The sequence below is a fragment of the Myxocyprinus asiaticus genome, chromosome 28 (genome assembly GCF_019703515.2).
Source record: "Myxocyprinus asiaticus isolate MX2 ecotype Aquarium Trade chromosome 28, UBuf_Myxa_2, whole genome shotgun sequence".
Classification (NCBI taxonomy): Eukaryota; Metazoa; Chordata; class Actinopteri; order Cypriniformes; family Catostomidae; genus Myxocyprinus; species Myxocyprinus asiaticus.
In genome coordinates, this window is record NC_059371.1 from 1,108,401 (window position 1) to 1,135,409 (window position 27,009).

Below are 27,009 nucleotides of genomic sequence, written 5' to 3' on the forward strand. Positions count from 1 at the left end.
CATACCACTCCCCCGGACATATGGGTATAAAAGGAGCTGGTATGCAACCACTCATTCAGGTTTTATGCTGAGGAGCCGAGACAAGGTCCCGGCCATTTCAGCAGGTAGTTCAGTGTGTTCAGTTGTGGCAGGAGGGACACAACGTCTCGTTCCCTCCATCAGGGAAGGAGGTTACGCAAGTAACCTGGACGTTCCCTATCTGTCACTCACTCGACGTTGTGTCGATGTAGTGACACTAGTGGTCCCTATACAAAAACGCCACAACTGGCTGAACTGTGTTACGTGAACTGGCGGTGTGTGACGGGCAGACTAGGGTGTGCCTTGTAGCCAGCGCACCAGGCCGACACGTAACCTCCCCCAACACAGTTATGAGTGTTGAACGGCTCCTTGGGGACAAGTTGACTACCCAAAAGATAGAGATGGGCTAGCCCAGTCGTGGCCTCTTATCCCCTTTTTTTTCCCACTCCCTAAAAAAAGGGGGATTAACCAACTGGGCCCACCAGGTCTAGTCGGGGGGTGTCCCTCCCAAAGGGAAGACACCGCGGAGACCACACCCCACCCAGGGTGGGGGGGGTATTAAGTGGAAATACATCACATGGTCTTGCCGAGCTATGTCGGAAGTATGCCATGTGGGGGAGTCCCAAGGTAGGTCCTGCCCTACGGGGGAGGAGTTACTACAAGCATGGTGACTGGGGCAGAGGGGCCTCTGCCCAAGGAAGACGCAGTTTGCCAACAGGGAAACGAATTAGCGGAAGTTATACGTTGCATGGGGTTACCTACGGGGAACCACCACATGCGGAGCACCTACCCCAGTACAGGGCTTAGTGAGCACGTGTACTGAGCCGGCAGCGAGTCTCTCTGCAAACTCGTCTGCCACAGGGCTTGGAGGAAATCAACCAGGGAACACAGTTTGTGAACACTACTGGGAGTTAACAGCACACGTCTTCAGCTCAGGGGAGGTGAAAAGCGCTATGCGCAAGCGATACACCCGGCCAACTGTCCTGGACTTACCTGCTTGTGCTTGCCACTAAACAGGACAAAACCGATTCCACCCGGAGATTGTAGAACCTCGCAAATGTGTTGGGTGTTGCCCAGCCCGCTGCTCTGCAAATGTCTGTTAGAGAGGCGCCCCTGGTCAAGGCCCAGGAGGCGGCTACACCAGGAGGTGGCACGTTCTGGACATGATATGCCATAGTTATGGCATCAATGAGCCAGTGGGCGATCCTCTGCTTGGAGACAGCGCTTCCTTTCCGCTGTCCACCAAAGCAGACAAAGAGCTTCTTGGAGACTCTAAAACTCTGCGTGTGATCCAAATAGATGCGTAAAGTGTGCACCGGACACAGCAACATCAGGGCTGGGTCTGCCTCCTCCTGGGGCAGCGCTTGCAGGTTCACCACCTGGTCCCTAAAAGGGGTCATGGGAACCTTATGCACATAGCCCGGTCGGGGTCTCAGGATCACGTGAGAGTAGCCTGGACTGAACTCCAGGCACATTTCGCTGACAGAGAACACTTGCAGGTCTCCTACCCTCTTGAAGGAAGTGAGCGCAGTCAGGAGGGCAGTCTTCAAGGAGAGTGCCTTAAGCTCAGCCTACTGCAAAGGCTCAAAGGGGGCTCTCGGTAGACCCTGAAGAACTACAGAGAGGTACGCAGTCTGAAGGGATTCAACCTCCTGGTGCCTCTCAGGAACCTGATGATCAGGTCGTGCTTCCCTAAGGACTTACCGTCCACTGCGTCGTGGTGTGCCACTATAGCACTACATACACCTTCAAGGTGGAAGGGGACAGCCGCCCTTCCAACCTCTCCTGCAGGAAGGAAAGCACCAAACCGACTGCGCATCTCTGGGGGTCTTCACGTCAGGAGGAACACCACTTAGCGAACAGACGCCACTTAAAGGCATACAGGCACCTCATAGATGGGGCCCTAGCCTGAGTGATCATGTCTACCAATACGGGTGGTAGACCACTTAGGTCTTCCACGTCCCGTCCAGGGGCCAGACATGGAGATTCTAGAGATCTGGTCGTGGGTGCCAGATGGTGCCCCATCCCTGAGAAAGAAGGTCCTTCCTCAGGGGAGTTTGCCGGGGGGGGGGCTGTCGCGAGGAGCGTGAGATCTGAGAACCACGTCTGGGTGGGCCAGTAGGGTGCTACCAGGACAACCTGCTCCTCATTCTCCCTGACCTTGCACAGGGTCTGTGCAAGTAGGCTCACTGGGGGAAACACATATTTGCGAAGTCCAGGGGGCCAGCTGTGTGTCAGCGTGTCTATACCAAGAGGTGCCAAGGTCAGGGCATACCAGAGCAGGCAGTGGGAGGATTCTTGGGAGGCGAACAGGTCTACCTGTGCCTGTCCAAATCAACTCCAGATCAGCTGGACTACCTGAGGGTGGAGTCTCAACTCTCCCTTGAGGGTAACCTGCCGTGACAGCACGTCCACTGCAGTGTTGAGGTCGCCCAGGATATGAGTGACTCACAGCGACTTGAGGTGCTGCTGACTCCAGAGGAGGAGACAGCGGGCGAGTTGTGACAAACAACGGGAGCGCAGACCACCTTGACGGTTGACATGTGTTACCGTTGCCATGTTGTCTGTCCGAACTAACACGTGCTTGCCCTGGATCAATGGCCGGAACATCCGCAGGGCAAGCAGAATTGTCAGCAACTCGAGGCAGTTGATGTGCCAACGCTGCCGCAGGCCCGTCCATAAGCCGGCAGCTGTGTGCCCGTTGCAAACAGCGCCCCAGCCCGTTTTGGAGGCATCTGTCGTAACCACGATGAGCCTGGAGACCTGCTCTAGGGGAATGCCTGCCCGTAGAAACGTGAGGTCAGTCCAAGGGCTGAAGAGGTGGTGACAGATCGGCGTGATGGCCACACGATGTGTCCCGCAGCGCCATGCCCATCTCGGAACTCGAGTCTGAAGCCGGTGCTGAAGCGGTCTCATATGCATCAACCAGAGTGGAGTGGCCACTGATGAGGATGCCATATGCCCCAGGAGCCTCTGAAAGAGTTTCAGTGGAACCGTTGTTTTCTGTTTGAATGCCTTCAAACAGGTCAGCACTGACTGTGCGCGCTCGTTCGTGAGGCACGCCGTCAATGAGACTGAGTCCAACTCCAAACCGAGAAAAGAGATGCTCTGAACCTGGAGGAGCTTGCTCTTTTCCCAGTTGACCTGAAGCCCTAGTCGGCTGAGGTGCGAAAGCACCAGGTCCCTGTGTGCACACAGCATATCCTGAGAGTGGGCTAGGATTAGCCAATCATTGAGATAGTTGAGAATGCAAATGCCCACTTCCCTTAACGGGGCAAGAGCTGCCTCTGTGACCTTCATGAAGACATGAGGGGTCAAGGACAGACCAAAAGGGAGGACCTTATACTGATACGCCCAACCCTCGAATGCAAACCACAGGAAGGGTCTGTGTTGAGGTAGAATCGAGATGTGGTCAAATGCCAAATCTGGGGCGGAACTCCCTCGTGCAGTTCCTTTAGCGCCTTGGCTTAGTGGACTTACAGGAGAGCAATGGCATGCAGGGCGGAGGCGGCTTGTCCAGCTGCACTGTAAGCTTTGGCTGTCAGGGATGACATGAACCTACAGGCCTTGGACGGGAGCTTTGGGCGTCCGTGCCAGGTGGCAGCACTCTGCGGGCATAGGTGCACCGCGAGCGCCTTATCCACCAGGGGAATGGCCGAATAGCCCCTGGCCACCCCGCCATTGAGGGTAGTGAGGGCAGGGAGCTGAAAGATCGGGACCGGGCAGTAAAAGGTGCCTCCTACGATCTTGTCAGCTCCTCATGCACTTCCGGGAAGAAAGGGACTAGAGCGAAAAAACTGTTACGAAAGCAAGCTGCGACTGCAACATTGCCATGGTCATGTTCTCTCAGTGAGTACATGATCCATCCATGAACGCTGTCTCCGCATGGGTCGCACCCAGACATGAAAGATTGTGACCATCAGAAGTTGAGAGGTAACGACCGCAACCAGGAATAACACACAATCGGAAAGGCGTCTTTAAAAAGATGCGTCTTTAAAAAGACATTCCGTGTGTGCTGCTCTTTTAGAGAAATATACACTTTATATATATAAAATATACTCTCTTTTTTCTGCCGAAGCGCCCAGGGGTGTTCTCTGCAGTGCACCAGTGCAGAGGAGGGAGAGGCCGCTGAAATGCGCCTTCAGATCCAGCAGAGGTGAATGAACAGTCAGCTCAGTAAACATCGACCGTTCGGCTCCGAAGAGAAAATCTGAAAGAGTGGTTGCATACCAGCTCCTTTTATACCCGTATGTCCGGGGGAGTGGTATGCAAATACCACTCGCCAATTTTCATTGGCCTTTTATCAAAGACCAGAGGTTTCTCAGGCTCCCAAGAGTGACCCCTAGTGTCACTACATCGACACAACGTCGAGTGAGTGACAGATAGGGAAATAAAGATAAAGTGTAATAAAGATTTCATGTGAAGCAACAATACATGTGTCATCAGCAAATAAAAGAGGAAGTACATTATTGCAGACCCTAGGTGTAACGCTGGGTATGTGGAGTGGAAGAGGAAGAGAGGGGATGCAGGAGTAGATACTTTAAGTCTTTTAATCATAAACGCGGGGGTCACGTCACACCATGCAAGGAGCGGAAGTGTGAGTGACGAGCTCTGGCACTTGCTGAATTTTCGATTATTCTCATGTTATAATCTGGTAAAATTTGATACACCCAGTTGCACATTTGCCCTTTGTTGCAAAATATGGCAAAGAAGTCAAAATCCTCGAGCTCTGGAGACATCAAAAGACACTTACGTGTTCAGGATGAAAGCCCCGACAGGCCTACAGACCGGGGACTCGATTTGGATGGTGCGGTGGGAGAGGTGATCCAGCGTCAGTTGTTCAACATGTCGGTGATGTTGACGAAGATTCTTGCTGACTTGGAGGATCTCGCTGTAATACCTCGATCGATTACGGCGATGGAAACAAAATTCTCTGAGTTAGCTACAAGAGTGACTGATGTTGAAAAACGAATTGATTTTCTGGAATCTTCAGAGAGGGAATTAACCGCTAATCCGCCCGTGACCAAAGTTGATCTGGAACATCTCCTTGAAAAGCTTGAAGATCTTGAGAATAGAAACCGCAGGAATAACGTTCGAATTGTCGAAATTCCTGAGCATGAGGAGTTTTTCCCAAGTCTGCTCGACATAACAGGCCACAAGCTGGAAATCTAGCAAGCTCACAGAGTGCCAGCTCACAGATCTGCTGAGGGAGATAGGCCCAGATCGATTCTGGCCAGATTTCTGAGATCATCCGATAAAGATCTTGTGTTGCGCCAGGCGAGGAGCAAAGGGAAGCTTTCTTGGAAGAACCATAATATTTTCTTGTTCCCGGACTTTGCGAGTTCGACGAGAGAAACGCGATCGGTTCAAGGAATGTAAGAAACTTTTACATCAGAAAAAGATCTCGTTTGCTCTGATGTTTCCTGCCAAACTGATAATAGAAACAAAGGTCGGTCGCAAAGTATTCACATGTCCAAATCAGGCAATATCTTTTATAGAATCAATGTCTGAGTAAACCATTGGATGTTTCTCATGTGAGTGGGCCTGACTCGCTGTACTAACTCTTGAGGAAGCTGGGCGACATTTTAGGTTTTTTGCATTGGCTCCGCCATGCGGCTGGAGCTTGTTTGTGAATAAAACTTTCCTTAAAGAAACATTTGCATTTAAGTTCCCGGACAGATTGAGAGTGGACACTATGGATGACCGCAAAATATCTACATGCTCACACAAAGGAAGTTTTTTATAAAGCTGACGGATTGTGTAAGTCTTGGTATATCTACCAGCCTCTGAGTGAATTGACTCGATCATCGGGGGAACCGGGATGCTGGTTTTGTTTCTTTTTGTATTGGTTCCGCCTAGCGGCTGGAGCTTGTTATGTTGAATAACATTCCTTTGAAACAGCTGTTGATTCATCTGTTCGTTCTTCATGCTTACTCCTCCTGCTGGCTGTGGTTTGTTTTGTTGAGTTTTTTTTTTTTTTTTTATGAGACATTGGAATGATTACGTCATCCGTTGAACTCATAACAGCCAGCTCACTGAACATTCGTTTGTCTGTCCGAGGAATCTGAACGGTTTTATATCACCTGGAATTTGTTTTGTGGAAGATCACACCTTTGAGACAGTTCTGTGAATGAATATACACATTCTTTGTGTTCATTCTTCCTATTGACTGGGTTTATTTCACAAAGTATTTTCTGTTATGTAATTTTGCCTCACCATTTGTGAGACAAAATTGAGCAATCCGATGGCAAAGTTGTCGTGGGGACTCATGGGCGTTCATGGACCTTTTGAGTTTAGAGGGATTGTCGCCGGTTGGCGCTGTCGTGCGTGGGGTTAATGCGCACCTTTTTCTTTTTTCTGTTTGTTTTCTTCGGGGGGATGTTCAGGGTTTGATTGTTTCACTAATGGGGAATGTGGTCTTCGTAATTTTGTTTTTGGCACACAATTTATTTTTTCTATTATATCAATATGTCAGTTGTTAATATAAGTGTACTATCTCTCTCCACATGGAATGTAAATGGGTTCCATAAAAAGAAGGAAGGTTATTACTTTTCTTAAACGTAAGAAATATGATATAGTGTTTCTTCATGAAACATCTCTCCCTGCAGGAAGCTGAAAAATTTGGGAAGATATGGGGTGGAGCAAGAGCAAGGGAGTCATTATATTGATATTGATTTTAGAGGTGATGCCACATATAGAGAAAAAGAAATCATATAGTTGGCACCTTAATGTATCACTTCTGCAAAATCCTGATTTCCAACAAATGTTAAAGACTGAAATCAATGTTTATATGGAGACCAACTGGTCCTCAGTATTCTCTGTGGGCGTGGCTTGGGAGGCACTTAAAGCGGTTCTTAGGGGCCGGATCATACAGTATGCCTCATTCATCAAAAAATCCAAAGCACGAGAACTTGTGGAGTTGGAAGGAAATATTAAAAGTGCAGAGGCAGAGCTGAAGCGCCGTATGTCAGCTGATGGCCTCAGAGAATTGACCCGACTGAAATATAGGTATAATACTATTTTGTCGCGGAAAGTGGAGTTTTGGTTATTCAGGTGACAAAGCAGGGAAGCTTTTGGCTAGATATATAAAGCAGAGAGAGTCTTTTTCTACCATTCCCTCAGTGAAATCTGCTGGTGGTGAAATATTTACCTCAGCCTTTGATATTCATAAAGCCTTTAAAGTGTTCTATATTGATCTTTATAGTTCCATGTCTTTGTCTACTGATGAAGATATTAGAAACTTTGTGGAACCATTAGATCTTCCTAAACTGACGATTGAGCAAAAAAACTCTCTTGATTCTGACATAACCTTGGAGGAGCTTGACGAGGTAATTAAGTCCCTACCTACTAGCAAGGCTCTGGGGCCAGATGGTTTTGCCGCAGAATTTTTTAGATCCTATGCTACAGAACTGGCTCCATTTTTGTTAGAAGTTTATAAGGAATCATTAAAGAATGGAAAATTTCCTCCAACCATGACACAAGCCCGGATCAGTCTGATTCTTAAAAAGGACAAAGATCCAAATGAGTGTAAAAGTTATCGTCCAATTTCCCTGATCCAACTAGATGTAAAAATATTGTTAAAAATTTTGGCTAATCGATTAAGTAAAGTTATGACATCACTTATACATATAGATCAGGTGGGGTTTATTCGGGGTCGCAGCTCTTCTGATAACATCAGGCGTCTCATCAATATCATGTGGTCAGTAGCGAATAATCAATCTCCAATCGCTGCCATCTCACTTGATGCCGAAAAGGCGTTTGATATGGCAGAATGGGATTATCTTTTTAAGATTTTGGAAATATATGGGTTTGGGAGTACATTTATTGGTTGGATTAAGTTACTTTATAGACACCCTGTGGCAGCGGTACAAACAAATGGATTAATCTCAGATTATTTTACTTTGAATAGGGGCACTCGGCAGGGTTTCCCTCTTTCCCCATTATTGTTCTGTCTTGCCCTGGAACCATTAGCAGCTGCGATAAGAAAGGAGGATGATTTTCCAGGGGTGGTGGCGGGAGGTGTGCCGCATTAGCTTCTGCTTTACGCAGATGATATTTTATTATTTGTCTCTGAACCTACTAGATCTTTGCCTTGCCTCCACAGAATTATTAATTCCTTTTCCAAGTTCTCAGGATACAAAGTCAATTGGGCTAAATCCGAAGCTTTGGCTCTGACAGCGTACTGTTCAGTAACGGCGCCTTCCAGTGGCCCAAACAGGGCATTAAGTATTTGGGGATTTTATTCCCAGCAAATTTGTCTGATTTAGTTAGTGTTAATTTTGACCCTTTAATAAAAAGGTTTTCGAGCGATGTCAGCAGGTGGGCTTCATTACATTTATCGATGATTGGGAAGGTTAATGTTATTAAAATGAATTGTATTCCAAAATTTAACTACCTGCTACAATCTCTTCCTGTAGATGTCCCCCTCTGTTATTTCAAGGAATTTGATAGCATAGCAAAGTCCTTCATTTGGAATGGTAAACGTCCCAGATTGCATTTTAATAAGTTACATAGGCCGATAGACAAAGGAGGGCTAGGCCTTCCCAAGATTTTGTTTTATTACTATGCGTTCAGTCTCAGACATTTGGCTCATTGGTCACTTTCACCTGAGAGAGCTCCTCCCTGGTTTGTTATTGAACAGGCAGTTCTTGCCCCTGTTTCGCCATTACAAAGTATCTCTATCAAACTAATCGGAAAAGTTATGTTACACCCGTTATTTCGCATTTACACTTGGTATGGACTAAAGTGTCCAGATTGTTTAAATTGGACACTTATTTAAATGCTGCCTCGAGCATATGGCAGAACCCAAGACTGTGTATTGGCAAGTCTCCTTTCTGTTGGCCGGAATGGATTGTGAGGGGGGTTGCTACACTCTGTGACCTATATGAAAGTGGTGTGTTGAGATCGTTTGAAAACTTGGTCCAACATTTTGGGATCCCCAGACCTCAGTTTTATATGTATTTACAACTGCGCCACCTGCTTGGCACTATTTTTGGGAGTAGCACACATCCCCCTAAGGAGGCAGATGCTTTGGGAGAGGTGATTGCGGCTTTTGGAAAAGGTTGTGAGGCATCAGTGTACTACTCCCTGTTAATTCAGAGTATGGGGGACGGAGCCTTAACTTCTCTCAAGAGAGTATGGGAGAAAGATTTCAACTTGGCATTGGAGGAAGGAGTGTGGGCTAAGATTCTTAAAAATGTTAAGTCTGCATCTAGTGATGCAAGGGTGCGTCTTATACAATTCAAAATTTTGCATAGATTTTATTGAACCCCCTCTAGACTGTATAGGCTTGGTCTTAAAGACACACCCACCTGCTGGAGATGCCAATCGGAGGATGGAGACATGGCCCATGTTTTTTGGTGGTGTGTCGAGATCCAGAAATTCTGGTCGAAGGTTCAGAATTTTGTGTGCGATGTGGTGGGCACTCGGGTTTCGTTTTGCCCCAGACTTTGTGTTCTGGGTGATGGGGAGGTCATCGATGTGGGGGATGGCCATGTAGGGAACTGGGTTCTGACGTGTGTGATGATCGCCAGGCAGGTTATTTTGAGGGGTTGGAGATCAGCTGGTGTGCCCCCATATCCGGAGTGGTGCACGGAGGTGGGGAGGGTGGCAGCTTATGAGGAGGTGTCATCTAGAAGACGGGGTGGCTTGGATAAGTTTGTTCGGAAATGGGGCGGGTATTTGGAGTTTTTGGAGGGCTCTCGGGTGGGGTGCGGAGAGAGTAATGTATTATAGTTTGTATGATTATTATGTGTGTGTATGTATGTATGTGTATATATATGTATATGTATTTATGTTTGTATATGTATGTATATGTATATATGACCACAGGGTTGTTTTTTTGGGGGGGTGGGGTTGGGGTGGTGGGGGGGGATGTGTGGTTTAAATGTTGATTTTATATATATATATATATATATATATATATATATATATATATATATATATATATATATATATACACACACACACATACATGTTTACATTTCATTGTAAAACATTTTTAAACAAAATCATAAACGCTGGAGTGGAACAAAACAGTAAAGCTAAACATAACACAATGTAACACTTCAAGGACTGACAAAGGAATGGGCAAAACTAGAGGATATTTATACAAAAAGGAACTAATGAGGGAATGGAATACAGGTGAGGATGATGAGGAGCAGATAGAAGTGATGAGGGCAGTGAACTAGGGAGACATAGTCCAGGGGAAAACTTCAAAATAAGAGTCCTTGAAGAACATGGAGACAGATTGTGACATTACCCCCCCCCAAAGGGCAACTCCTGGCACCCAAAGATGGATGAGGAGGGTAGGGTGACGCAGAAGGTGAAGGAGGATCCAAGGAGGATGATCAGGAGGCCTGGGGGGCAGCTTCGGAGCCGGGAATGGATCCGGAGGCCTGGGAGGCGGCCACAGGGCAGGGACTGGGTCAGGAGGCCTGGGAGGCAGCCATAGGGCAGGGACTGGGTCAGGAGGCCTGAGAGGCGACCACAGGGCAAGGACTGGGTCAGGAAGAGTCTGAGGGTGGAGCTAGGAGAGGCTCAACGAAGGCAGGCGGAGTCATGGAAGGCTCTAAGGGTGGAGCTGTGGGGGGGCGGAGCCGTGGAATTTGGTGCCCGGAGAGTAGCCGACGGCTCAAATGGCCAGGGTGGAGCTGAAGGTTCGGAGGACCGAGGTAGCGCTGAAGGCTCGGAGGACAGAGGCGGAGCCTGTGGGACAGAGGACTGTAGGGAAGGAGGTCCCCGGTGAAGCTGGAGGCTTGGAGTGACGAAGCGTAGCAGGAGGATCGGAGAGCCGAGGCGGAGCCAGGTGACTGACTGACCAAGGCGGAGCTGGAGGGATGAGGGACCCCGGAGAAGCCGATTGGCTGAAGGACCACAGTGGAGCCAAAGAGATATAGAGCCGAGGTGGGACAGAGGGAACTAAGGGCCAAGGCGGAGTCCAGGGCTCGGAGGGTCAAGGCAGAGTCAGAGGGTTTGAGGTTCCCCTTGACCATGGTTTCGCAGGGAGCGAAGGTCGAGCCGGTGATGTGGGAGGAGCCGGCTGACCAGGAGGAGGAGCAAAAGTCTTGAGTGGAACCAGAGGAGGAGGAAGGGACAGGGCATTGGACGGAACAAGGGTTTCCATTATGCTGGCTGGAACCAGCGGAAGATGAAGGGTAGTTAGGGTGGGAACTAGGGTGGGGAGCAAGTCCAGGTCTATTAACTTGGCGAGAGCTGGCTCAGGGGCAGTCAAGGCAACAGGCATTGGCACAGGGATGGTCGAGGCTAGAGGCACTGGCTCTGGGATGGTCGAGGCTACAGGCACTAGCTCTGGGACGGTCGAGGCTACAGGCACTGGCGCTGGCTCGTTGACCGTGGCAGGCGTGGGCTCGTTGACCGTGGCAGGCATGGGCTCGTTGACCGTGGCAGGCGTGGAAAGAGGAGCCGTGGAAGGCGTGGAGCAAGGAGCCGTGGAAGGCGTGGAGCAAGGAGGTGGCACGGGGTTCCAGCCAAAACCCACAATGTGAGGGGAGAAAGCTGGGAGAAGAGTAACCATGGTAATGGAAGATAGTGAGGGGTGATGGAAGTTCAGTGTGGCAAGGATATAATCCGCAAGGGAGAGATTCTCCTCCTCCGGAAGTGCTGATGTTCGGTGATAGTTGAAACCCATACCATAAATTGACTTGAGGTACATATCCGATATGGTGGTTGTTGCAGAGAGTTGGAAGAACTTGGTGGAATATTCCAAGAGGGGAAGATCCTGCCTGAACAGTTCCATGAAAACCCCTGTTAGCTCCATGCTCAATGATGTGCTCGTCGAGGTCTGGCTTTCTATGAGAGTGGGATCGCTGGAGTAGAGGAGGACGTTAGGAGGAACTGGTAAGTATATAATTATTCTTAGTCGGTCAGTCCTTCTGTAATGCTGGGTACGTGGAGTGGAAGAGAGGAGACGCAGGAGTAGATACTTTAAGTCTTTTAATCATTAACACTGGAGTGGAACAAAAACAAGAAAGCTAAACATAATAACACAACGTAACACTTCATTAACACTTCATTAACACAACGTAACACTTCAAGGATTGACAAAGGAATGGGCAAAACTAGAGGATATTTATACAAAAAGGAACTAATGAGGGAATGGAATACAGGTGAGGATGATGAGGAGCAGATGCAAGTGATGAGGGCAGTGAACTATGGGAGATGTAGTCCAGGGGAAAACTTCAAAATAAGAGTCCTTGAAGAATATGAGGGAGACAGACTGTGACACAAGGTAGGTCAATTATATAAATCAAAAACTGAGGTCCAAGGATGGATTCCTGAGGAACTCCGCAAAGTAGCTTAGCTCTATTTGAGTTATGCTTATTAATAGGTACATACTATTCTCTGTTCTTTATAAAATCAACCAGTCATTTAAGAGCAAAATCATGAAAGCCATATATTTGTAGTTTTGTAATAAGAATGTTGTGATCGACAGTGTCAAAGGCCTTTGACAAGTCTAAATATATGCCAAGAGAAATGTTTTTGTTATCTATGACTGTGGAGATTTATTGAACTAGCTGTAAAAGAGCCATTTCAATAAAAAAAAAAACACAAAATAAAATCCGAAATCCATATTGGTGGCAATACAGTATGCTGCTCTCATCCATAAGTTTTTTTATTTTTTTATTCTTGAATACATTAGTTATTCAAGAACTTTAGAAAAGCATGGCGAAATAGATATAGTACAATAGTTAGTAAATATGCTGGTATCACCTGATTTAAACAGCAGTATGACTTTAGCTACTTTAAGGTCACTTGGTATAATATCTGTTTTAAGAGATAAATAAAAAATATAAGTCAGGGGCTCAACGATATAGTGAACTACTTTCTTTACAAGGCTGGATCTTATTTCATCATGCCCTGCAATGAGTCTTTCATTTTCAGTATAGTGTCATGCACTTCTTTGGAGATAGGAGGGTCAGACATGCTTAAACAAGGATACTTGATGTTCACAAAATGGGATTCAGCTGTATTTTCAATATTCTTAGCCAAAGAAGGACCAATATTTACAAAAAAAAAAAAAAAAAAAAATCAAAAACCATTAAAACCATTGGTTATATCAGCAGAACTAGTAAAATTGCTCATACCATGTGATAACTGAAATGGAATGGGTGTGGAGGCCTTTTTCTTATTCAGCAACTCATTAATTAGGTTCCACGTAGATTTTATATTACTACGGGATTGTTAAAATTTATTTGAGAAATAGTTCTTTCTTCTTTTTTTTTATTTTTTTTTTTTTTTTTTTTGCAATTCGCAGTAATTTTATGAAATGATTCTTATATTTTTTATCAAATGTAATATTAAATGGGGTGGGGCTAATGACACATTTTTTATATATATCCCTTTTTTGGAAAGTGGAAAACATTTCTTCTACATCAAAAACAGATATAAATATAGCTGCAAGCAGCGATACTGGGGTCAAGCCAATTATCGGCACCATGAGCAGCAAAAGAAGCTTTGTGACATGTTTTTGGTTAGAGTCCGACGAACAGTGTATGAGGAGTTAGAAAAAGTAAACTTTCAATCATTAAAAAAATATTTATTTTAAAAATAACTAAAAATAGCTACTTCTTAGAATTTTTGTCCAGTATGTGGTGCTGTTCTGAAACTGCTCAGGTAGTAACTGGGCATGATGGTTATTATGCAGGAAAGTGTTCAAGAGTTAAAAGCCAAAATAGCCATTTTTCTATCTCCTGACCAGTAGGGGGCAGTGCGCTGCAGGTAACCTCAGGGTGTACTGGTGATGACACTTACCAAGTTTCGTCCCAATCCCTCAAAGCATTGTAGAGATACAGCCTCAAGTTCAATTTTGCACGTTCTTCGTCGAATTCGTTGAAGCGGCATTCGAAAACGGTATGGTTTATCAAAATTCTGTGAATAACTTTTGTCGTGAGTGCCTCTAGATGATGCAGGCCAATTTTCGTACAAATCAGACAAACAGTCTAGGATGAGTTCGAAAAATGATGTTTTCAAAACATTTAAAAATGTCAGACAGGAAGTTTGCTCGATTATGACATAATTGGTATCATAGTTCTTGGCATGAACCATGGAATCTATCAAGACCAGTCTCATGACAGTAGGCAAAATGAGTCAATAGCTATAAGATTTTTAGAAATAGCATTATAATTTTTGACCTCAAGGTGGCGCTGTCCCTAAACTTTTTGAGTCCCTTCAGATCATGATGCTAAAGACACATACCGAGTTTCGTAACGATACACCAAGTCGTTCGTAAAATACAGCATTTTATGTCTAAATTCAAAATGGACGACATAGGAATTTTTCATATCGTTGGACTCACTATACCCCACTGAATCTAATGAGACCAATTTGATGATTTTATGACAAATTGTTCAGAAGTTATAAGCAAAAATTTTATTTTTTCATATCTCGTGACCACTAGGTGGCACTGTTCCGAAACTGAGCAGGCACCCTCGAATCATGGTGCCTATGACAAATAATATGTTTGGTATGAATACGCTAAAGCGTTACAGAGATATACCCTCACGTCCATTTTGGCGTGCTCTTCGTTGAATTCGTTGAAGCGCCATTCGAAAACGGTATGGTTTATCAAAATTCTGTGAATAACTTTTTGTCATGAGTGCCTCTAGATGATGCAGGCCAATTTTCGTGCAAATCGGACAAACGGCCTAGGACGAGTTCGAAAAAGTAGGTTTTTCATCAAATTCAAAATGGCGGAAAAATTTTCATGACGGAAAATGACGTCATAGGGTGCAATCGAATCGTCTTGAGCCAAGGAATCAGTGGACTTTGATTTAGTTTCTAGGACTCACAGTTCCAAAGTTATTAACATAAACGTGAGTGCAAATTTGGGCTGTTGGTGGCGCTAGAGGGTTTGAGGTAGAGACAAATCAGACTGTCTTCTATCTGTGTGCCAAATTTCATAACTTTGCCTCAAGCGGTTCTATGGGCTGCCATAGACTCAAGAGCGGAAGAAGAAGAATAATAAGAAAACTAACGAAAACAATAGGGGTCTTTCACCCCTTCGGGGCTTGACCCCTAAATATGTTCATAAATGAAAGATAAGCCAATTCAGCATCATGATGACTGAACACCTTATCCCATGAAACCTCCTCCATCATGGCTTTAAATGAGTCCTCATTTCTCTTAGTGAAATTATGACATTTTATTCTCAAATCAGATTTTCCTTGTTCGCTAGTTATATTTAAAAAAAAAAAAAATTAAATATTGGAAAATGATCAGAAATGTCAGTTAATAATAATCCAGAGTTAATTGTATGCTCTAAATAATTAGTCAATATATTGCCAATCAAAGTTGAAGAGGTGTTAGTTATCCTAGTTGGTTTGTCAGTGAGAGGATAAAGGTAAGATGCATAAAGAATATTCAGAAACTCAGTTGATAAATTAGACTAGTTTTTGAGGAGATCTATGTTAAAGTCTCAGAGAAGAATACATCCCTTTGCCTTGTTACTTATCAACTCCGCATTAGCAGACAGAATATCATTAAAAATACCAATATCAGAATCTGGTGGACGATAAATACAACCAATTATAACACTTTTCCCTCCAAAGATACTAGAACTTGGTATTTCTATGAAAAGTCATTCAACCCCAATTTTATCAAAACTACTGCTGAGTTCTTTCCTCTCAATGAACTGAAAATTACTGTCAACAAAGATAGAAACTCCACCACCCCTTTTATTTTTTCTACATGAATGCACAGCATTATATTAAGGTACTGAATAGGAAGATACTATATCCTCATTGAGCCATGTTTCTGAAAGAGCAAGTACTGAAAATGTATGATTTAATGTCGACAAGTACTGAAAATGTATGATTTAATGTCGACAGATATTGAATGAGATGATCATATTTTTTTTTTTTGTAAACTACGTATGTTTAGGTGAAAAGTTGAAAAAATATTTATTAAGCCTTGATCTAGTAAACTACTTGAGAAATTGATAAACTCCTCTCCATTGTAATAACTGCATGGACCATGGGCCCTTCTTAATTTGAGAAAGTTTATATCTGGATCAAAGCAATCATTGTACATCATATCCTTGCTGTCATTAATATCATGAGGACTAAGGGCCAAATCTTCAAATGAATTTGTTTTATTTATATCACACACATAGTAACATCACAACAATACCGATAATAATATATGATCTAGTGATCTGTGACATTTTGTAGCTGTAGATAGACAAAATTAGGGATAACAAGGGGAGATTTAACCAGAACGTGGAGGGTACGCAACTAGTTGAGCGAATTTCAGAAAGGCTAAAAGTTGACTAAATAACTTTTAGCAGATATACATTTAAAGCATACAGTTTTTTGCTTCTGGAAATTGGACCAAAACTGTTGAAAATATCATCTTGCAGTCAGGGGTGTATCCAAATTTTTGTTCAATCAAATGTTTTCTAGAATGAGAATGTCCCTGCCCCTAATTGCACCTGCCTTTGACCATCAATAGTACGCATCAGTGCCCACCCTTCAGCCATCTTGGTTAAGAGGTATTTACACTATTTATTTCATCCATTGGATTTCATAATATCCTTCATAGAAGAGTTGTAAGCCATGAACCAAAACAACCAGCTCTGAGGTGTATCACAACATCACAAACTTTGTTTTGAAGCAAAAAAGTATTTAAAAATCTGACTAAAAGACAAAGTTGCAAGAAGTGTACAATGAGGGAATGAACTACAATCCCATGAAGCATTGCGAATGACACAATCAAATAAAAATGATAAACTATTGATTTAAAGTTGTTTATTAAAAGTATAGAAACAATATATTTGAATTGTATATCAAAATATTCAGATATTTACAAATACATACATAGTTTGCAGTGGCGTGTGGTGGACTTTTCAAATGAGGAGGCAAAGTGCCAGTCTAATATAAATTCCTATTTCAGTTCCAGTTGACATTTACATAGCTTTCAGGTTAAACCCATACAAATCTGAAATTTGATTTATCACAACCTATGATACAAAAAGTAGGCCTACATAACAATATATGATATAAAAAAGTCACATACTTACTCAAAAATGCAATCATTGCATAAATCAGTAACATATGAAGTGCCGTCTGCTGTATACAGGCAGTAGATAGCGATACATTTTTATATATATATATATATATATACAGTATAGACACATACCGATCAGCCACAACATTAGACCAACATTAGAACATTACACCTGCCTAATATTGTATAGGTCCCCCTCGTGCCGCCAAAATAGCGCCAACCCGCATCTTGGAATAGCATTCTGAGATACTATTCTTCTCACCACAAATGTACAGGGCGGTTAGCTGAGTTACTGTAAACTTTGTCAGTTCAAACTGTTCAAAAATTCAAAAATCCCAGGAGATCAGCAGTTACAGAAATACTCAAATCAGCCTGACCTGGCACCAACAATCATCCATGCGATTATCTAATCAGCCAATCGTGTGCCAGCAGTGCAGTGCATAAAATTCAGTTATTGTTCGCATCAACCATCAGAATGGGGAAAAATGTGAACTCAGTGATTTGGAGCGTGGCATGATAGTTGGTGCCAGATGGGCTGGTTTGAGTATTTCTGTAACTGCTGATCTTCTGGGATTTTCACGCACAACAGTTCTAGAGTTTACTCAGAATGTTTTTTTTTGTTTGTTTGTTTTTTTTTTCACACCTTCAAATGTATTGATAAAATTTACCAGCTAAAAGTATTTCATAATGGTAATGGATATTTTTTTTTTATTACAATATGTATTTTGTTGTCAATATACAATATACAGTATATTTTTATTGTATATTGAAAAAACAGTATATTAACTGGTTTTCTCTTAAATATTCATATATCAACAGTGCAGGTCATTTTAATGGCGTATAGCCAGAAAATGACTTTTGGGTGGGAAAATATATATATATATTCTGAGTGGCCAATCCGTTTACACCTTGCATTAAAATGCATTTCATATTCTGATTGTATCTGGATATTGTTTAGCTGGAATGTATTTACCTTGCAGTCAAATGTGTCTCCACTGTGATTGGATAGAGATTTAATCAGATAAATGTACATTGAGAATTTATTTTGGTGGCCAACAAAGCTAAATTTCAGGTTGCCAAAGCAAAAGTAATGGAATTCATCTCACATTTGGTGCTTTGTATGTGCTGAATATTCTTCTCATCTGAAATGCACAAGTGAAGCCTCTTTCAGGTGAGAGTCTCGCGAGTCACAGTTGAGGGAGATGCGATCGTGAAACGATATATTCCAAGTGTATTCCAGTGGAATAATCATAGGATATTGTTCATTGTTCGGGTGACAAGATTTTTCACATTGTGTTGGCAGAATTAACAGAAAAATGCAAAAACCTGCAACACAGTGCTGTAACTAATGACTGAAGCTTAACATCACATAAATTACTTACGTAGTTGTACCTGGATAACAAAAAGACATTTGCATTTAAACATTCTTTGAATGTGGTCAGAATCTGTCCATGACTCACGACACTCCTTGGATGCATTTACACCTGTGGTCAAGTGCTATCCGATAGCAATTTGATCACTGAAAACGCATGTTAATGCAAGGTGTAATCAGAATCAGAATCAGAATGAGCTTTATTTCCATGTATGCTTACACATACAAGGAATTTGTCTTGGTGACAGGAGCTTCCAGTGTACAACCATACAAAAACAATACAAAAAACAGCAGCAAGACATAGATAATAATAAAAAATAAAAAATAATTATACACATACATTCAGACACACATACATACACACATACACATGGGTAGTGCAAATCTAATACAATCTGTAATGTACAGTGTAAATAAATCTGTTATGTACAGTGCAAATGTTTTTTTTTCCCAGAGGAATGAAATGGCAGAAGAGGTTGGATGTGTTGGATAAATATAAGAAAGACTAAACTGTGTATTGCACATAGTTATTGCTCAATGGGGCAATTTAACTGTTCATGAGATGGATAGCCTGAGGGAAAAAACTGTTCCTGTGCCTGGCGGTTCTGGTGCTCAGAGCTCTGAAGTGTCAGCCAGAAGGCAACAGTTCAAAAAGGTAGTGGGCAGGGTGAGTGGGTTCCAGAGTGATTTTTCCAGCCTTTTTCCTCACTCTGGGAGTGTATAGGGATAAATGTTATACAGTGCATCCGGAAAGTATTCACAGCGCTTCACTTTTTCCACATTTTATGTTACAGCCTTATTCCAAAATGGATTAAATTCATTATTTTCCTCAAAATTCTACAAACAATACCCCATAATGGCAATGTGAAAGAAGTTTGTTTGAAGTTTTTGCAAATGTAATAAAAAAAAAAAAAAAAATGAAAAAAAAAAAAAAATCACATGTACATAAGTATTCACAGCCTTTGCGCAATACTTTGTTGAAGCACCTTTGGCACCAATTACAGACTCAAGTCTTTTTGAGTATGATGCTACCAGCTTGGCACACCTATTTTTGGCCAGATTCTCCCATTCTTCTTTTCAGGACCTCTCATGCTCCATCAGGTTGGATGGGGAGCGTCGGTTCACAGCCATTTTCAGATCTCTCCAGAGATGTTCAATCGGGTTCAAGTCTGGGCTCTGGCTGGGCAACTCAAGGACATTCAGAAAGTTGTCCCGGAGCCACTCCTTTGTTATCTTGGCTGTGTGCTTAGGGTCGTTGTCCTGTTGGAAGATGAATCTTCGCCCCAGTCTGAGGTCCAGAGCGCTCTGGAGCAGGTTTTCATCAAGGATGTCTCTGTACAATGCTGCATTCATCTTTCCCTCGATCCTGACTAGTCTCCCAGTTCCTGCCACTGAAAAACATCCCCACAGCATGATGCTGCCACCACCATGCTTCACTGTAGGGATGGTATTGGCCAGGTGATGAGTGGTGCCTGGTTTCCTCCAGACATGACGCTTGCTATTCAGGCCAAAGAGTTCAATCTTTGTTTCTCATGGTCTGAGAGTCCTTCAGATGCCTTTTGGCAAACTCCAGGTGGGCTGTCATGTGCCTTTCACTGAGGAGTGGCTTCCGTCTGGCCACTCTACCATACAGGCCTGATTGGTGGAGTGCTGCAGAGATGGTTGTTCTTCTGGAAGGTTCTCCTCTCTCCACAGAGACATGCTGGAGCTCTGTCAGAGTCACCATCGGGTTCTTGGTCACCTCCCTGACTAAGGCCCTTCTCCTCCGATCGCTCAGTTTGGCCAGGCGGCCAGCTCTAGGAAGAGTCCTGGTGGTTCCAAACTTCTTCCATTTACGGATGATGGAGGCCACTGTGCTCATTGGGACCTTCAATGCTGCAGAAATTTTTCTGTACCCTTCCCCAGATCTGTGCCTCGATACAATCCTGTCTCGGAGGTCTACAGACAATTCCTTGGACTTCATGGCTTGGTTTGTGCTCTGACATGCACTGTTAACTGTGGGACCTTATATAGACAGGTGTGTGCCTTTCCAAATCATGTCCAATCAACTGAATTTACCACAGGTGGACTCCAATCAAGTTGTAGAAACATCTCAAGGATGATCAGTGGAAACACTGATTTTTATTTTTAATAAATTTGCACAGATTTCAAACAAACTTCTTTCACATTGTCATTATGGGGTATTGTTTGTAGAATTTTGAGGAAAATAATGAATTTAAATGTAAATGGGGTCATCTAAGCCTCTCATCAAAATGTCACCTGTAAAAAAGACAACAAACTCCACTGTGATTTTGTTACACAGATGTTTGTTATGGTGTAATAACGACAGGAATGCAGCACCATATGGAAGTTTTTTTAATCTCTTTTACGACAATTACAGGAAAAGTCTTTCATTGCTATTTAAATTTTTGTTGCAATTCCTACAAAAAAGTTACCAGCCAACTGGCCAGCTATCCAAGCTTTTGCTTGCATTTGGCACTAGGCCAATGTTAATTTTGGACCCTGAGTTGCTAAAAACAGTCTGGATGATACAATGATGTTAGCAGATGCTAGGGTCACATCTTCATGGGTTCAGAGGTTAATGTGGAATGCCGAATGGAATGTCTCACTTTACCTAATTCCAGAAAGCAGGTTGTAAGTCCAGTGTGTATGGAGACACCAGGAGTACGGAAAGCAGAGAGACAGATGGGTTATAACTAATTTAAGACGGCCAGTCTCACAGGACCGAGGTCAGTGCTAATGACTCGCCCTGTTAATGTCACAACCTCATGAGGTTCCACTTCACTTCATGTTTATGTGACATTGTGTGACTGTCTGCCGACACAGTCACTGCACTTCTGGTGCTTGATGGGTTTGGTGGGTTGTAATTAGTTAAGTATTGCAGTCAATATTGTTTACCTTTCCTTGTTCTCTGGCAACAAGATCTTTGACTAAACAGTGAAAAGTCTTGTCCACATCACAGCTTATTCTGGGCAAGAACCCCCTACTAAGGCAGGAGAGACTACATGCCAAGAAACCAACCACAGTTCATTTTGTTTTCATCAAAATAATAGGGCTGTTGATTTAACGTGTTCATTTAGTGTGATGAATTATATGAAAAATAGTGTGAAAAAATTGTGTGCTGACCCTACATAAATTCTGTGATAAAATTACGTATTTTCCTAAAATCAGCACAATTCAAGCTTGAAGTACATATAACTTTGTGTTTTATGAGCCGGGTCAGCAGGGGGCAGTCAGTACGTCTCAACAAATCACACAAGCAGCACAGCCACAGATTGAGAGCTGTTCACTCAGGACATGTTCTTGACTGCAATACGAAGCTTAACAGAATGGAGGGGTCTTAAGCGGCCATTTAAAAAAAAACAAAAAAAAACAGTGTATGTAGCTGAAAATGAGTAAGAATCCAAAAGTGTCCGTCTGACACATATGTACATAAATTGACAGTATATATTAAAACAGCGCAGACGGAACATAAGAACACATCCTGTGAGAACAGTACAGATTGACTCAATACAAAATGGATTGCCGTTACTTATGTTCAATGATATGGGAATAAAACAGCATAATGGAATAAAACCATGTATGACTTCTAATTCATTTTTTGTATTTCTAATCAATGCTTATTCTGGCCAAGAACCCCCTACTATGGCAGGAGAGACTACATGCCAAGAAATCAACCACAGTTAATTTTGTTTTCATGAAAATAATAAAATATTATTCTTTTATAATAATAAAATAATAATAATACTCATCTGCCACAACAATAAAAGATATTATCTAAATATCTGAATTATATACATATACTGTATGTATCTATGTGTGTGTGTGTGTGTGTATATATATATATATATATATATATATATATATATATATATATATATATATATATATATATATATATATATATTTGAATTACTATGTATTATTTATATTGAATTATCTTTAATTGGGGGCCTTTCTCAGCAAATATTGATGTTTGCGATTTATTCGATTAATTAATCGCATGCCTTGACAGCCCTAGAAAATAATTAATTTAAATAATGGCACAATAGTGACTGCGAATGGCTGTTTAGAAGAAAAAAAATGTGAAAAATGTGTGTACTCCGTGATTAGAATTTCTGCCTGTCCCAAAGTAATAAATACAGACTATTTCACAGACATAACTCAAACAAAGATGATCTTTAAGAGATCTGATGTCATTAACAACTTCTGACAAATCCAGTGATTATTTAATCCTTAAAAGTGCTTGCTTTATCAACTTGGACTGATAAACAAGTACCTGTGTGCCCTTATTTGTGTAAGTTACATAAAAATGATAGAGCTTGTCAAGTTGAGAAGCTGTTTTCCAGTTGAGCAGTTTGCATTAGATGGTCAGTAAGCGGACTGTGGGGTGTGCCATTTGAGACTGACAGTGTCAGTCTGACACTAATCTTTCCTAAACTTACTGTTAATTGAGGCAGCTATAGCAAACATTCCACAACTAATACATGTCAATTGATTATCACTAAAGCAATAAACATCAAGACACAATCAGCATTACATATTTGTGCTTTTGAAATGTCAATGGTTGGAGTTAATTGCTGCATAATGATGCAAAGTTTTTGCCAAAATCACAGCACCTGAAGGAAAATGCTGGTTTTGTATTAGATTACGTTGAAAATAATCTTTCACCCCAGTTGTGTAATTTATAAATGTAACAGGTATATAATTAAATAGTATGGTTTAGTGATTCCACTTGTCATGACCACATTTGGACTTCCTCTTATTCAGTGGACTCTAAGTAGACTTGGGGGAGTCTGCACTCTGCTTCTTCCCAGTTTGCATGAGCTCTCACAGAGGTAGGTCACATGTGAAGTGTGGTCAATTAATTAGTTACATACTTATTCTAATTGATTACTCTCTGGGTAATTCTTTGTGTTTAATACATTACATTTATGGTTCTGTTGGTTATTTTTTTTTATTTTTATTTTTATTTTTTGCTTTGAATCAGTTTTTATATTTTTTTATGCAAATTTTTTTGTTTCTCACAGAGAGTGATTCAAGTGCTGCAGAGGTGCTCAAAGGTTGTTCATGTGTTTGACCAGGTACTTATTTTTGTTTATTTTTTATATATTTATTCTCCCCAGTTTGTGTGAGCTCTCACAGAGAGTGATGTAAGTGCTGCAGAGGTGCTCAAAGGTTGTTCATGTGTTTGAACAGGCATTAAATGAATACACAAGACAACTATTTCTGAGTTCGAAGTTTATTTCATGTGACAACAACACAACGCAGATTAAACACTGCTACATAAACATGATCTAAACCTTTTTTCAGAGGAATGGCCTCAATGAAAACTTTATCCTAAAGCTGGCACACTGTAATAGCTTTGGCTGACGTCATATACATGTATAGCCTTAGACACTTCACGGTCATGCTCATTGAGCTGAATACTACTGTTCATTCACCTCTGCTGGATCTGACGGCGCATTTCAGCGGCTTCTCCCTCCTCTGCACTGGTGCACTGCAGAGAATGCCCCTGGGTGCTTCGGCAGAAAAACTAGAGAGTATATTTTCTGAAAGAGCATTTTTCCCCTCTAAAAGAGTATGTATTTCTCTAAAAGAGCGCACACACGGAACGTCTTTTTAAAGACGCGTCTTTTTAAAGATGCTTTTCCGATTGTGTGTTATTCCTGGTTGTGCTCGTTATCTCTCGCCTTCTGATGGTCACGATCACTGTCTTTCGTGTATGGGCACTGCTCACGCGGAGACAGCGTTCGTGGATGGTCATGTTCTCATTGCGAGAATATGTCCATGGCAACGTTGCGGTCGCGGCTCACCTTCGTAAGAAAGCGAGCCACCCCAGAGGCTCCCGCCTCGGTCCTTTTACCCACGGGTTTGAGGCCAGCGCGGCTAGCACTGGGGGCGATTTGGGGACCCCAATGGGACCGCCTCCGCCGGGTATCCCCCGGGGCTTCCGGGTGAGTCCGCCGGCTCGTCTCACGGCGAGTTCAACCTCTTATTCGGAGCCCGCGAAAGTGATGAGCTCTCGAGCGCAGCATCGGAGAGCGGGCTCGTCCAGTCGGAAGCCTCAGCTGGGCTCCTCCCTTTGAGGTCGATCGCCCAGTCACAGGCTGACGCGGAGATGACGAGATCCCTGAACCCTCGCGGCTTGGTGATTGGTTCCTGGGCTCGCGGCGCCGCTCAAAGCCACGCCCTGCCCCCATTCCTTTCTTCCCGGAAGTGCATGAAGAGCTGACAAGGTCGCAGGAGGCACTTTTTACTGCCCGGTCCCGATCTTTTCAGCTTCCCCGCTCTCACTACCCTCGATGGTGGGGCGGCCAAGGGTTATTCGGCAATCCCCAGGTGGATAAAGGCGCTCGCGGTGCACCTATGCCCGCAGAGCGCCGCCACCTGGCGTGGGTGCCCAAAGCCCCCGTCCAAGGCCTGTAGGTTTACGTCGTCTCTGACGGCCAAGGCCTACGGTGCCGCTGGACAAGCCGCCTCCGTCCTGCACACCATGGCTCTCCTGCAAGTCCGCCAAGGCACTAAAGGAACTGCACGAGGGTAGTTCCGCCCCGGGATTGATGCAGGAACTGCGCTCGGTGACCGATCTCGCTCTCCGAGCGATGGAGGTCACGGCGCGGTCTCTCGGGCGGATGATGGCCACACTAGTGGTCCAGGAGCACCACCTTTGGCTCAACCTGGTCGAGATGGGTGAGGCCGACAAGACACGATTCCTTGCTGCCCCCATTTCCCAGGCGGGCCTATTCGGCGACACCGTCGAGGACTTTGCCCAGCAGTTCTCGATGGTAGAGCAGTAGATGGATGCTAGCCGACATATGTGTGGCTCAAGATCCTGCACCCCATCTACTCATCGCCAAGGGCGTCCCCCTGCGGTGACTGCACTGGCTCCACCGCATCCCGCCCCTTCGGCCCGGCCCCGGCGTGGAGCCCACCGCAGGAAGCAGACGCCACCTGTCTCGCGGCCGCCCAGAACCCATGAAAGGCTTCAAAGCGCCCTTGAGACGGGCGACCCAGGGACAACGAAACCCGCTGCTCTGGAGCTGGTAAGCAAGATCTTCATCTTTTTGTTACCTTTTGCATTTAATTGCGCTGCATGCCCAAGTGGCTGCAGTACTCAAGAGCTCAGCAAGAGTGGTTTCCTTGTTCCCTGGGTCACGTATCCGGTGTGTACGGCTGGCATCACGACCACCGTCCACCACTCCATTTGGCAGGTTGGCGCTCCAGTGGCGGTCTCCCGCCCTGAGTGCCCAGCTGTGGCACAAATCCGCCCCCGATGTGACAGTCTCCACGGGTCACGAGGACAGGCCTCTTCCTCCCCCGTCCCAGGCTGTTCCGGGGGTGGAGCCAGGTAAGTGCTTCGATGTCCTCAGACTCAGTACGGCCACGACGTGGTGTGGCACCTCGAGCTCCGCCCCGCCGCGAGGCCCCACCTGCCGGTACATCCGATGACGTTGTTCCTTTGGTCCCCTTGCGCGGAACTTGGACGCATGGCTTGCACCTTCCAATCCGTCACGAGGGCTGGTCCGGACCGTCCGACTCGGCTGCACGATTCACTTTGCCGGGCATCCGCCCAGGTTCAGCGGTGTCCACTTCACCTTGGTGAAAGACGAAAACACTGCTACCTTGCACGGAGATCGCTACCCTCCTACGGAAGGACGCGATAGAACCTGTCCCTCCAGCCGAGATGAAGAAAGGGTTTTACAGCCCCTACTTCATTGTACCGAAAAAAGGTGGTGGGTTGCGGCCAATCTTGGACCTGCAAGTACTGAACCTGGCTTTACACAGACTCCCGTTCAAGATGCTGACGCAAAGATGCATTCTAGCGAGCGTCCGGCATCAAGATTGGTTCGCTGCGGTAGACCTGAAGGATGCATACTTTCACGTCTCGATCCTTCCTCGACACAGACCCTTTCTGCGGTTCGCGTTCGAGGGTCAGGCGTATCAGTACAAAGTCCTCCCTTTCGGCCTGTCCCTGTCTCCTCACATCTTTACGAAGATCGCAGAGGCTGCCCTTGCCCCGTTAAGGGAGGTGGGCATTCGCATTCTCAACTATCTCGACGACTGGCTAATCTTAGCTCACTCTCGAGACGTGTTGTGCGCACACAGGGACCTGGTGCTCTCACACCTCAGCCGACTAGGGCTTCAGGTCATCTGGGAAAAGAGCAAGCTCCTTCCGGTTCAGAGCATCTCTTTTCTCGGTTTGGAGTTGGACTCAGTCTCCTTGACGGCGCGCCTTACGAACGGTGGCCACCGGGTTGATGCATATGAGGCCGCTTCAGCACTGGCTCCAGACTCGAGTCCCGAGACGGGCATGGTGCCACGGGACTCACCGCATGGCCATTACTTCGGTCTGTCACCGTCTTTTCAGCCCTTGGACCGACCTCTCATTTCTACGAGCAGGTGTTCCCCTAGAACTGGTCTCCAGGTGCATCGTGGTCACGACAGACGCCTCCAAAACGGGCTGAGCGCTGTTTGCAATGGGCACGCAGCTTCCGGCCTCTGGACGGGTCCGCGGCTGCGTTGGCACATCAACTGCCTCGAGTTACTGGCAATTCTGCTCGCCCTGTGGAGGTTCCGGCCGTTGATCCAGG

At 44.4% G+C, this 27,009-nt stretch overlaps 1 protein-coding gene across 2 annotated transcripts in view; it reads left to right on the plus strand.

Moving 5' to 3' along the window:
• l1camb (L1 cell adhesion molecule, paralog b) overlaps positions 1-27,009 on the plus strand; it is a 118,489-nt gene that overhangs the window by 15,897 nt on the left and 75,583 nt on the right. Inside the window, exons 1-2 of one of the 2 annotated variants that reach the window (XM_051660408.1) lie at positions 23,239-23,253; positions 23,446-23,499. The exons of the other annotated variant lie outside the window; for it this stretch is intronic. The gene's annotated coding sequence lies outside the window, so the exon portion shown is untranslated. Of the gene's footprint in view, positions 1-23,238; positions 23,254-23,445; positions 23,500-27,009 lie in introns of those variants that run through there. 2 annotated transcript variants of the gene reach the window in all.